The 14,108-nt window shown below is 43.7% G+C and overlaps 1 long non-coding RNA gene across 1 annotated transcript in view; it reads right to left on the minus strand.

Annotated features, from left to right (window-relative positions):
- Positions 1-12,423: 12,423 nt before the first annotated feature.
- The window catches only part of LOC147717729 (uncharacterized), a 118,399-nt gene continuing 116,714 nt past the window's right edge, over positions 12,424-14,108 (minus strand). Inside the window, exon 3 of the long non-coding RNA XR_015296089.1 lies at positions 12,424-12,442. This is a non-coding gene — a long non-coding RNA (uncharacterized LOC147717729). The remainder of the gene's footprint in view (positions 12,443-14,108) is intronic.

Consider the following 14,108-nt stretch of genomic DNA (forward strand, 5'->3'; position numbering starts at 1 on the left):
GGCCTAATGATGAATATCCCAGAGATGAGAGGACGGGAGCCCCTTCAGCGGATGTTATGAGGAAATATGACCAGGTCATACAGTATCTTAAGAAAAAGGTGCCAGCCAAAGAGACAGATTGGACCCGAATAGATAGAACAACCCAAGAACGTGATGAGACAGTGCATTCATTTTACGAAAGGTTACTACAGGTATTCAAAACTTACAGTGGTATTGATAATGTGGACATGAAAGACATGACCCATTTCAGTTACAGATTTGTGCTAGGATTAAGGCCTGAAATATCACAATGGATTCGAGATAACAAAATCAGTTGGCAGGGAAAGCCCATAGATGATGTCCTGAAATATGCAAAATACTGCGAAGATGAAATTGAAAATAAAAAGAAAGCCCTCAAGGAAAAGGTGATGTGGGCACAGGTAAAATTAGCCGAACAGCAAGAAAAACAGTTAAGTAAAATGACTTCTGATAATAATGTTCCGAATACCAATTCTGGGGGGGGAGGAAAGCCCAGACCTAAAATGAGTCGTGAGGAGGCCATGAAAAAGTTTCCGTGCCATGGGTGCGGCCAGATGGGGCATTGGAGAGACGAGTGTCCACACCTACAGGCCGGTAATGCTCCTGTAAATGGTTTAAATCCACAGGTACCGAAAGAGGGGACAAGGAAAACCCAACAACAGGTAAAATTACCTCCAGTACCTCGCGCTCCTAGACAGAATTTTAAGAATCAGGGTCAGCAGAATGAGAGGGCGGAAGTATGGGAGGTTGAGAGTGAAAGAAATGCAGTCATTCCACAGTACCTGCTAAGTGATACCTTCCTTTGTGAAGATCAAGATTGACGGGGCCTGAGAGGGGAGGATGAGGAGTGCGTACTTGGCGCCTCCTTACCGGTAGACCAGACTGGACCATACATTGAAGGAAAGGTTGAAGGCAAAGACGTCACCTTTCTGTTGGACACTGGTGCTACCAGATCCACTGTAAGAACAGTGGATGTTCCTAACCTACCCCTCTCGGGAGAAGCGATCCAAGTAGTGGGCGTATCAAATCAGATAATAAGTACCCCTGTAACTGAACCAATGGAGATTTCTATAGGAAATTTCAAGGAAATGCACAGATTTGTGGTCTGTGATTCCAGTCCTGTAAATCTACTAGGACGTGATTTGTTGTGCAAGATGCGTTGTACCATTTATTGCACACCAAATGGCGTCGAAATTCAGACCCCCGATGAAGATGGCCTGTACAAACTGATGTTAGTCAGACAAGATGCTGACATTAAGCCTTTGACAATTGAGGACTTACCTGAGGAACTCCAGCTAAGGGTAGTACCCGAAGTGTGGGATTTCACAGGAAAAGATGTAGGCCTGATGGCAAATGTGGACCCGGTTAAAGTAACAATAAAAACAAATGCTGTATACCCCAAAACCAGGCAGTACAAAATGAGTGCAGAAGTGAAGGCAGGAGTAGCGACTGAAATCACGAGGCTGCTAGAAGCAGAAATAATAGAGGAAGTGCTGAGCAGCCCCTGTAATTCGCCTATCATTGGGATCAAAAAGCCTAGTGGGAAGTACCGGGTGGTGCAAGATTTGCGCAAGGTAAACCAAATTGTTGTGCCTTGCTGTCCTATTGTACCCAACCCTGCAGTGATACTCTACCAGATTCCTTGGAACGCAGAATGGTTCACTGTCATCGATCTGTGCCACGCATTCTTTTCCATCCCATTGCATCCAGAAAGCAAGTTCCTTTTCAGTTTTGAATTCAACAGTCGTATCTATGTCTGGAATCGTGTCCCTCAAGGGTACACTGAAAGTCCATCGATTTTCAACCAGATACTGAAAAAGTGCCTTGAATCCCTAGTGCTGCCGAGAGAGTCTGTTTTGGTGCAGTACATAGATGACCTGTTAGTGGCATCTAAAACCCAGTCCGACTGTGTCACTGACACAATTGCCTTGCTGAATCACCTAGGAAAAGGAGGACATAAAGTGTCGCCTGACAAATTACAATTCTGTAAAAACTCAGTAAAATATCTGGGGCACCAGATAGAAAAGGGAATCAGGAAGGTCACTGCCGAAAGGATCAAGATAATTAGAGCAATGGAACTGCCCACGACCCAGAAAGAGGTGAGAATGTTCTTGGGAGTTGTGGGTTACTGCAGGCAATGGATTGCAGGATTTGCGGCTCTAGCCCGACCCCTGATAAATATGACAAAGAAAGGAGTGGAAGATCCCGTCCATTGGGACAGTGAGAGCATGAATGCTTGGGTAACTCTGAGAAACTGTCTGTGTACCGCACCTGCATTGGGTATGCCTGAGTACAATAAACCCTTTGAACTGTTCTGTGACACAAGAGAGAATTGTGCTCTTTCAGTCCTAACTCAGGAGCACGGATCAGTCAGGAGACCAGTAGCCTACTTTTCAGCCACCCTAGATCCAGTGGCCGCTGGATTGCCTGGCTGCTTAAAAGCCGTTGCTGCTACTTGCGTCAGCCTGGAACAGAGTGAGGGCATTGTCATGGGACATCCCGTCACTGTCTATGTTCCTCATTCTGTTGTCATCCTACTGACTAGAACTAGGACCCAGTACCTCACACCTAGTCGGCTGACTAAGTATGAGAGAATTTTGATTGGTGCTGAAAATGTAACTATCTCCCGGTGCAATGTCCTAAATCCTGCGACACTGTTACCTGTCCCTCTGGATGCAGAATCGGATGAGGGTGGGGAACATAATTGCATCGATCTGACTGAATATAGCACCAAGCCCCGTCCTGACATTCGTGAAATAGCACTACGGGACGGGGATAAAACAATGTTTGTGGATGGCTCGTGTTTGAGACATAAGAGTGGGAGTCTGAGTGCTGCCTATGCTGTGGTTACTCTGACAGGAGTCGTCGAGGCATCTTACATGCGCGAGGTGAAATCTGCACAAGTGGCGGAGCTTATAGCGTTAACCCGAGCATGCAAGAGGGGAAAAAGCAAAAGAATTACTGTTTACACAGACAGTCAGTACTGTTTCGGGGTTGTTCATGACTTCGGCCAATTGTGGTTGCAAAGAGAATTCATGACTTCCTCTGGCACACCTATCCGAAATGGGAAAGTAGTGCATAACTTACTGGAAGCCATCCAATTACCCAAAGAATTGGCTGTGGTCAAGTGTGCGGCTCACAGATCTGGAAATGATGATGTGACTGCCGGTAATAGGTACGCTGACCAAATTGCACAGTTTTGTGCCCGACACCAGATGTCCCTACAAATTGCCCGGTGGGATGGAACCAGCTGCCAACTTATGTTGTTTGATAATGTGTCAACGTGGGAAGAATTAAGAGAGATACAACAAGCCACAGACAGGCAAGAAAAAGGCAGGTGGGCCGCAAAGGAGTGCGAGTTGCGAGAAGATGGTGTGGTGGTAAACCCGGCTGGGGTGCCTGTACTGCCTGATAGCTTGATCGACCCCATGGTCAGAATGATACATGAGCCAACACATATGGGAAGAGATGCGATGTGTCGGGTGTTTGAACAAGTGTTCTGCAATTCAAAGTTCAGGGACCAGGCGGACAGGCTTTGCCAGAGGTGCCTAGTGTGTCAGCAATTCAATGCAGGAAAGAAGACTGTAGTGAAACAGAGTAATATTGGAAAGGCAGTAGGTCCCTTCGTGAGAATACAGGCAGACTTCATAACCATGCCCAGATGCAACGGATATAGATATGTTTTAGTCATAGTTTGTCTATTCTCTAGGTGGGTGGAAGCATATCCAGCTAAGAAAAATGACGCTATAACCACAGCCAAACTATTGCTCAGGGAGTTGATACCTAGGTTTGGGATCCCAGAGACGATCGAAACGGACCAAGGTGGGCATTTTGCCAACGATGTCCTATTGGAACTCTGTAGAGCATTCAAAATGAAGCAAAGACTGCACTGTGCCTACCACCCAGAGGCTTCTGGGGTAGTGGAACAAATAAATGGCACTCTGAAGTCCAGACTGGGAAAAATGTGTGATTCCACAAAAATGAACTGGATAGAAGCTTTACCCCTGGTGCTGATGAGTCTGAGAAGTATCCCGAATCGAAAGACTGGCCTGAGTCCCCATGAAGTGTTGATGGGAAGAGTGATGCGCCAGGCATGGGTACCCGGAAACAAACTGCTAAGCATTTCTGATGATATGGTGCTAGAATACTGCAAGCAGCTGGGTGACCAAGTGCGTTCTCTCTCTCAGCAGATTGGAGAGACTGAAGACGAGTGGCCAAAGACTCCAGCACACAACCTGCAGCCAGGAGACTGGGTGGTGTTAAAGAAACACACCCGGAGCAGCTGCTTGAAGCCAAGGTGGGGAAAGCGACGACAAGTGATCCTCGTCACTACCACTGCTGTGAAGTGCGCTGGTGTACCGAAGTGGATCCACGCCAGCCACACAAAGCGGGTATCTGGAGAAAACGCGACTGGAGCTGAAGGCAGCACAGCTGAAGAGACCTCAGAGGAAGAGAGTCCGGAGCTAGCTGACATCGAACTGCCGAGCACAAGTCGAGACGTTGAATGGTATCCCGCCGACGAACCAGTTCATGATCCAATACGAACAAGGAAATATTCCTACTTAGACAGTGAGTGGGATAGTCCAGGTGAGTCAGAAATAGAAGGAGCAGGTCAGGTCAACGAAAGCCACAACACACCTGATCAGGACATAGGCCAAGTAGGGTCAGATCAAGATCTCGAGACTCCTCCTGGAACTCCGGAGCCGAGAAAGGGACAGTTAGAAATTAGGGCTGACGTTCATGCAGAAGAGAACGAAGAGATCGAAGAGCATGAACAGGAGCAGATAGAACTAGATCAAAGTGCTCAGACAACGAAAACAACAGTAACCAGAAATAAAAAGAAAGTGCGATTTGAATCTGAGCAGGGACAGATTAGCGACCAGGCAGAAGAGATAGACGAAAGACCTGGAACTAGTCAGACAGGCAGGGAATCAGAAGTACCACAACAAAAAGTGAAAAGAGTGCACGAGGAAGGAGAAGTCTCCTCAACCACTGGGAGGCACGGAGGGAGAAGTACACCTCGATACGTCAAGAGACTAAGGCTCAGACTAAAGACAGTCGAAGAAAACGATAAAGACCGAAAAAGGGCTTTAAGTGAAAGGAATGCAGCCCAAGGCAAATCGCTGAGAAAGAGCGACAGAATAAAGAAACAGAACCGACTGTATCGGAGCCCTGAGTGGACGTACTTTGTGTTGGAAGAAATTGACGAGCCTCACCACAGTGGCAACAGTGACAACGAGTCCATTGCTGATCGGAGTTCGGACGAAGACCCTCCTTAAGTGAGCCCTGAAGTGAGCCTTTGGTGCAAAGAAACGAAGAGGGGTAGCAAAAGCCACCTGTAAGCTAAAATGTCTGATCCGAGTGTCTCTGGGAGATCCCGCTGTGGGTGTCTCAAAACCTGTTGTAAGATATGCTTGTGTAGTGTAGCTATGCTAATAGTAATGTGGATAGGACTAACAGTTTTTCTACCTTTTATGATAAGTAAGAATCCTAACTTGTCCCCTACTGAACCCGAAGTAGTAGATGTAGGAGTTGTACCGACTGCAGAAACACCACGAAGACTAGAAAGACGCGACAAAAGAGTAGGACTGACACACACACGACCTGATTTAGAAGCACCAGATGAGGATGGACTACACTTTCACAAAATGAAGAACAGGACGCACTTAAATGTTTTTGCTAACTTGTTAGTGCATTATGTAGAAGCTATGGAAATAGAGGACTGTTATGTCTGCATGAAGCTGCCAACTTCAGTGGCTGAAGGCGTGACATACCACCATCTACCTTTGACCTATGGAATATCCTGTAGTATATTAGCTAGCTTGTTCTATAGAAGCTCCTTGCAGTACTATTATTCAAATGAGGACGTAGTATTTTCTGAACTTCCCATTAGAAGACATTTGAACCGTGTACATACTACAAGTGACGTGACCCGCTATATGGGAGAATATTTCCTGACTATAGGTAACATAGACTTAGATCAAGCAAGAGAAGACAATCTGACCTGTTCTCTGCAAGAGCAGGAAAAGATGTTTATAAAGATGGCAGATAGAAGGAGAGAAAAGTTTCAGAAGAAGGCAAATGACGAGAAGGAAAGAGTTCCTAGGTGGGCTGAGCACATGGATAACACCTCAGAAGGCGAAGCCAGTCCTGCCTTGTTGCTGGATTTTGAAGGAAAAGGGAAACTTTGTATCCATAGGGAAAAGACAGAGTACTATAACAATGTATTCATCGGTTCCAGCGAGTGTGAACATAATTATAAGGTAATCGGAGGTTGGGGTTTCAAAAATGGGTCAGAACCTGTGTTTCCCGGAATATATTATATATGTGGGAACAAGGCTTATTTCAAATTGCCGGATCACTGGTATGGAAGCTGCTACTTTGGCATTGTTTTCCCGAAAATATACCATGTGAGCAATGCAGCTGGAAGCGATGATGAAACTAATGGCTTAGTGCGTAGTAGACGCGAAAGTGTAGGCGAAATTGTAGGTGATATTTTCAGTGCACTGATACCTGGAATGGGGGTAGTTCTGAACACCCATAGAATCTGCAAATTGTCTACAGTGGTGGACCGGTTATCAACGGACACTGCTGCTGGTTTCCTGCTGGTCAATACTGAAATGGTTGCGATCAGATCAATGGTTTTACAAAACCGTCTTGCCCTTGACACCCTATTAGCAAAAGAGGGCGGAGTCTGTAGAATGCTGAGAGCGCAACATTGTTGCACCTACATTCCTGATAAGAGTATCGAATTAAAACAATATGTGAAGAACATAACTAATTTGGAAAAGGAACTCAAACCATTAGAGGTTGACAGTGCCTGGACGAGACTGACTGGAGGTCTCTCCTCTATAGGTAGTTGGTTTACTAATCTAGGTAGAAATATTTTGTGGAAAATACTGATGCCAATAGTCATAATAGGTGTGATTGTATTGATCATTTTTATCTGCTGCAAATGTCAGAAGTGTAAAAAGAAATATACAGTAAATCCGAGGGGGGTGAAAAGAAACATTGATGAGCTAGAATTAGAAGAGCTGAAGAGTGCAATTTATAAAAAGGCGAAAAATCACCACTCTCATAGGGAAGCTGAAAGAAAACTAAACAATAAGTTTATTGAAATCGAAATGGATGATATGAATGAATGAGAAAAGTTGGCATCTGTTTCCTTCATGTAGTGATGATAGTAAATATCATCAAAGAGGGGATTGATGGAGCAAGGATTCGCACGTATAGCGCCTTGTTCGTATGCAAAACCCTTGTCTGAATTACATAATAATATTAACACCATTATTCGTCATTTGTAAAGTGTTTTCCCCTACACGCGGGTGTCCCTAGGATGCTTGCTTGTTTGTCTTTTCACGTACTAACGAAGCTTGCACTGAAAATGGCTGCTTTGCCGCAAATTCAGTCTGCGCATGCGTCGGTCATACCCATGTGATGTGACGCACTCGCATTCTGGAGGGATTCTGTGCTCATGCGCATTGATGCTAAATATGGCCGCTTGTCTCTCACCACGCTCTCTGCTTAATGCAGCAGCTTTTAGCCTATCTATTCTTTCGCATTCATCCCTAATACTATAGTTATTATAAAAGTAAGGGTTGGTTATCTTTATCATGGTATACAGTGCGATCATTTTTATGTATGATTCTAATTTGTCTTCGCTTACTTTTCATGTACCGCGTCTTTGTGGGCTGGGTATTCATGAGCGGAGCCATACTTGAAGCTCTGCTGGGCACCGTCACCTGACCAGAGAAAGTTCCAACTGCGCAGAAGCTAAACCTAGCCAGCTGGCTCCTGAAGCACAATGCGCCTGGGAACATCGCTGGGAATACGGAGTCTCACCTTGAAAGAAGCAATACTGTTGCTACCTATTGAAAACTGTCCTGTACTGCTGTATTCTATGCATGGGAACGTGAACCTGAGGGGCGGGTATTCAAAATTGCATATTTAATCATGTGAAACTGAATTCTAGGAGGTGGTAAAGACCGCACCACCTCTCCTGACCAATCACAATGTGGGAAACTGTCACTTGCAACATTAATGGGTGGTCTAAGGGTCCCCAAACTGTATAACTACCCTAGTTTAGCTTAGGAAAATTGTCCGACTTGTCCGAGTAGCAGACCTGTCACTGACCCTACGATCTCAATAGGTGTTCAATCCTGAAAGTGCTGCGGAGCACTTTGTCCATACTTTCCACAAACTCCCAAGGGGTGGAAAATCCTAAGTGCTGGCGAAGCACTTTGCTGGGGAATTCGAAAATCCAATCGGGGTTTCTGGCGGATTACTTGCAGGAGGGGGTAACGCAGGCGTTGCTGTCCGAAGCTGTGGGTGTTGGTCGTACCCTGGGAGGCCCAGTCCTTGATCCGAACCTGAGGGGTATCCTGTCCTTATTCTCCGTGAGCTGTACCTGCTCACAGTCTGGCATTCCTTTTCTGAGGGTCCCTGTCCCCGTCTTCCCAACTGACCCGTGGCCAGGGTTGGTCTTCAATCTAAATTAGGTAAATATAGATTGTGGGTTTGCGTATCTCTTTTTCTCTCTCTCTCTCTCTCCCTCTGGTCTGTTAAAGCATTCTTACCTGTGTTATTGCCTTATTGCCATCGAACTTATATGTGCCTGAATTTTAGTTGGTTCCTTCTCTCCCCCTCTCCTTTAGAAACTTCATTGATTTTATAAAACCATAGCATGTTCCCGTTTTTCCCTTTCCTTTAGTGGTTTGCAGTGAGCTTAGCAAGAATATTCTGAACACTTAGGTTAAGTACATGTTCTAGGTCCCATCTTATTCCTATGTTCTAGAATAACGTTGCAGTGAATAGTACGTGCTAAAACTTCTCCCTGTAGTTTCCCATATATTCTAAATGGTCATATTTTTTGTGCAGAGTTACCTTTTGGTATTGATTTTGATGTTTGATATATTACTCTGTGTATCGCTTATTATTTTGGCTTCTTCACTTTGAAATCTTATATAAAAACTCGAACTTAATCAGGTGTCTGTGGTCATTTTACAAAACTGTGGAAAGTATTTTACGGACTTTTAGGTGTATTGGATGTTAAGCCTGTCTACTTTTTCTTAACAGCTCCAGGTCCGTCAAGGAATTGCGCCCGTGGTAAGTCGGGTGCATGGTAAGCAGAGGTAAATCCAAACTTGATTACTCCTAGCAGCGTGCAGGAGGAGAAATCCTCACCCAGTTTCACCCAAACGAAATTAATGTGTTCTTCACGCCGAGGGCCCAGTGCGTGTTAGAGAATTGGTATCCCGGGTGACCTGGGGAAAACTGCGCGCTCTAGCAGGATTACCTGTCCAACTGCCACCCCGATGGGATCGCCAGTCCTGTCGTAGGCGGCGGTCATTCCCCATGCCCACAGTGTTGTGACCGTCAGCATCGTTATCTGGCAGCTGAGCTGCGGCCCTGGATGTCGGGCAGACTGCCACCAATGGACTGCCTCTGGCGGTCCATATGACATCATGATCTGGCCCTACGTTTTTCTTCTTACTCACTAGTTGGGTCTTTTATCATCTACTTTTTGTTATCTGGTATTTGTATGTTGCAGATTATTATAAAGTTATAATTTTATGTAATTCATTCAACTCATAATAACTGCATGTGTTTGCTACTTGTGTGTCCACAGATGCGTTAGTATTATTGCTGATGTACTGAAGTTCTTGCCATATTCGCTGCATCTCTAGGATTTGTTCCAAGTGTGTTCAAAAGGTGTGTTTTTTCATATGGCTGTGAAGAATTGATAACCGACTAAAGTTCTTCACACATTCACTGCACTGGAATGGTTTTCCCCCTTTGTGAGTTTGCTGATTCTGACGAGCTAGAAAAAATACTCCCACATTTAATGCACTGGTAAGGTTTTTCCCCGGTGTGTGTTCAATGATGTCTTCGGAGAGCTGACATTTGACAAAAGCTCTTCACACATTCACTGCAATGGTAAGGTTTTTCACCAGTGTGAGTTCGTTGATGGCAAACTAGGTTTGATAATTGACTAAAGCTCTTCACACATTCATTGCATTTGAATGGTTTTTCCCCTGCGTGAGTTCGCTGATGAATCATTAATGCTGAATAGCCACGAAAGCTACTTCCACATTCATTGCAATGGAAAAGTTTTTCCCCAGTTTTTTTCCCTGATGTCTTTTGAGAGATGATGGCAGACAAAAACTCTTCACACATTCACTGGTGTTTGTTCGCAGATGGCATTGTAGGTCTGATAACTGACTAAAGAACTTTACACATTCATTACAATGGTAGGGTGTTTCCCCTGTGTGTGTTTGCTGATGCTTGTTTAGGTAATATGATTGACCAAACCTCCTCCCACATTCACTGCACTTGAATGGCGTTTCCTCTGTGTGTGTTCGCTCATGTTTACGTAGGTATGATAACAGACTAAAGCTCTTCACACACTCACTGTACTTGAATGGCTTTTCCCCTGTGTGTTTTTGCTGATAAACACGGAGGTGTGATAACTGACTAAAGCTCTTCACACATTGAGTGTAATGGAATGGTTTTTCCCCTGTGTGTGTTCACTGATGATTTTTGAGTTGTGATGACTAACAATAGCTCTTTGTAAATTCACTGCAATGATATGGCTTTTCTCCAGTGTGTCCCCGCTGATGGTTGTGTAGAGTTTATAACAGACGAAAGCTCTTCACACATTCACTGCAACTATAAGGCTTTTCACCAGTGTGTATTCGCTGATGATATTGTAACTGTGATAACCGACTAAAGCTCTTTCCACACTCAATACAATTGTATGGCTTTTCCCCATTGTGTGTTCGCCGATGTATTTGGAGGTATGATAAACAACTAAAGCTCTTCACACATGCATTGCAATGGTATGTTTCTTCTCCTGTGTGTATTCGATGATGTCTTTGGAGTTGTGATAAACATCTAAAGCTCTTTGCACATTCATTCATTCTTTCACCTGTGTGTGTTCACTGATGTTTTTGGAGATCTGATGACTGACAAAAGCTCTTCACACATTCACTGCAATGGTAAAGTTTTTCCCCGTGTGTATTCGTTGATGTCTTTTTAGCGCTGAAAATCGACTAAAGCTCTTCTCACATTCACTGCACTTGAATGCTTTTTCACCTGTGTGAGCTCGCTGATGATTACTTAATGCGGAAGAGTAACCAAAACTGCTCACAGATTCGCTGCAAGGGTGTGATTGTTCCCCTTTGTGGGCTTGTTGATGACATTGTAGGTTAAATAAACAACTAAAGCTTTCAGCACATTCAGTGCTATTGAATTGTTTTTCTCCTGTGTGCATTTGCACACAGGATTGCACACGCATTGTTTTAGGCCTGATGGCAAACTAAAGCTCTCACTGCATGTGCCCGATACTTCTCTCTTGGTTAGGGTGTTGAGTTGGGAATATGTTTGTCTACTACCAACGATTGTGCCTCCTGAAGGGCAAACATGGCTGATAAAGCACTTGTATTTTTCCCACATAACCTGTATGTGTGCGGTATTTTGCAGGTTTGCTTTCAGATTTAACAATTAAGTACAATGTTCACCAAATACATGTCACACTCATAATGTGTGTAAGGCTTTTGGTAGGTAATAGTGTCTTTAGACTGGATAATCATTTTTCACAGTTACGGGTAAAGATTCATCTTCCTTTTGGTTGGTGCACATTGGGATATAAGTTTGCTTTATAGATAGCAGAACTCCTCTTTGCTTTACTCTTCAGTTGCATTGCTCCACTGTGTTGCTCTTTTCTCTGGTTCCTGTGGTTTGGCCTGAAAGAGTTTACTATACATCTAGAGCACAGAATAGTGCTTATAAGTTTAGAAAGCAGAGCCCTGCTGTAAACACATTATACCAATACCATGATCAAAGCCGGCATTGGACACCTGTTTACACATGAGGCGGTTTGTTGATGTTGTTGCCTTAATTTTCCAAAGGTTATTTCTTTTTTTTATGGAGTGGAAGAGCACAGTTCAGAATCTTACATTCTCTGAATTGCTCTTGACTGCTTCTTCCAGGGTCTGTCAATTTATATTCAGGTCTGTCTGTCTCCGACTACGTTAATGTTTTCCCAAATACTAGAGTTCAGGTTTTCATTGTTTTTGGAGATTTAAAGTAGTATCTTCAATATCCATAATCAGTTTCAAAATGCTTTATTCGGTTTGTACAAGTACAACCATATAGCAACATACATAAGTACAGTTTCAAATCATATTTATGTAAGTTAGATAATGAAACAATTAAAATTACATCGATATCAATGCCAATCTTATTTTGGTTTAATAAGGTATGTCTCATTTGAGTACAAGTTAGATTTGGTCATTATATACGTTTTGGCAGCAGTTGTTATAGAAAAAGTTAGTGCAAAAAAAACGCCAATCTAAAGTGCAAAATGGGAAAGACCTGTTATATGCATAAAGTGCTATTGACATGTGCATCCAAGGCAAATTTTCTGTTGGATATAAAGAGATCTCAAATTAATAAATGCAAATGTAATAGAACGTGAATACTCAATGTTTTACTGGTTGTAAAAGAAATGTTTTCTTTACCATTTTTGGTACAAGGGATATTTCACTATACACAGATATTTAATTAACAGTTCTGTTGACCAAGTCACATCTTATTTACTTCTGAAAAGGAGGTGATTTACCAGCTTTCACAGAGTAACTTAGTAAAGAAAGGGTGCTCACAGGGCACCCGCATGAAAGAGGTAAAGATTTAGGATGTATATGGACAAGATTTCATTGAAACCAGAACAGATTGTGGAAAAATGAATGTGCTGCTGATACTTAAATTTTAGGATGAATAGAAGAAAGATAGCTCTTCGGGAAGTGCATAACAAAACAAAATCTTCAGGAAGTATATAACAAAGGTAACTCAGGATGCATTGTTACCAAAGCAGTTGAGCTGCTTACTGTATGCACACAGCAGAAGTCAGGTAATGATTGAACTGACAGTCAGTGTCCTTGGTTGGCAGTGTAGGTATCGCCAGATTGATTACTGAAGCTTGCCTGATAGGTGCAAACAAAGGAAGTGCAACGGTTAGTCCTTATGAGTTACAAACAGAGGAGATGCAAACGTACGTGCTTATGCGGTACAGAGGAGGTGCATAATCAGTGATTATGAGATACAAACAGGGAAGGTGCACAGGTAGGTGCTTATGAAGTATAAACAGAGGAGGTGCACGTGTAGATGCTTACGAGATACAGATGCAGGAGTTGCACAGATAGGTGCATGTTCCTCTCTGGGTCTGCTTCCATCTGTACCGGGCGGGGTATTGGTGTACACTGTAACCTATTCTGCTGCCTCACATGGGCGCTTGCTGAGTGGGTGTTACCACTTTGATCCTTTTCTTAAAGGGAGCAAAACCTCAGAAAACACAACACCTGGAGGCTACTTGCCTTGAGGGGAAGATCCAGGTGAGGATCTAGGTGTCAGGCAACATAAGACAAATAAATCCTAGGAAACACTGTTTCTCCAGGTGTCCCCACATAGATCCAAAGGTTAATTTGCTGTCAGTTCACTCTCCCTTACTCAGATTCCTTTCCCAGTGCCCCTAGTGCTACACCTGCCTCTAGGCACCCTTCCGGTAATACTGGTTCTCTCTCTTTCTACAAATTATCGTTGTAGGTTTGAGGCCTGCTATAGAGTTTGTCGGACAGGTAACTCCTCCACAAATGTGACAGGTATCCCATCTGCTCTGCTTAGTAGAACTGCCACAGGAAATAATGAGCTTGTAATGAGGTGGGGGGGATATCTGTCATGTTCATGACCTAGTAACCAGTCTGCCAAACTCTAAACCAGGCTATTGGTGCACATTCTACCCAGTGTTTGTTCATTGTGGGAAAGTCTCAATTTTATAAAAGAGACCGTATTATCTCACCACGGCTGTGAGTTGTAGTCATAATACCACCCCTGCCATGTTTCTTTTTTTCTTTTTTTCTTCTTTTCTTCTTTTCCCAGCTCCTGTCACCTATGCTCAAAAATTGTCCAGAGTCTAGTTTACTATTGGTTCACTATGATGTTTCCAGTGATGGATGCTCTTCACTATGCTGAATGTGCATCAGCAGAGAAGAGGACTGGCTGCAAGCGTGGGAGGCTTAACTGTAATCAAGAGA

The sequence above is a fragment of the Lissotriton vulgaris genome, chromosome 5 (assembly GCF_964263255.1).
Source record: "Lissotriton vulgaris chromosome 5, aLisVul1.2, whole genome shotgun sequence".
Taxonomy (NCBI): Eukaryota; Metazoa; Chordata; class Amphibia; order Caudata; family Salamandridae; genus Lissotriton; species Lissotriton vulgaris.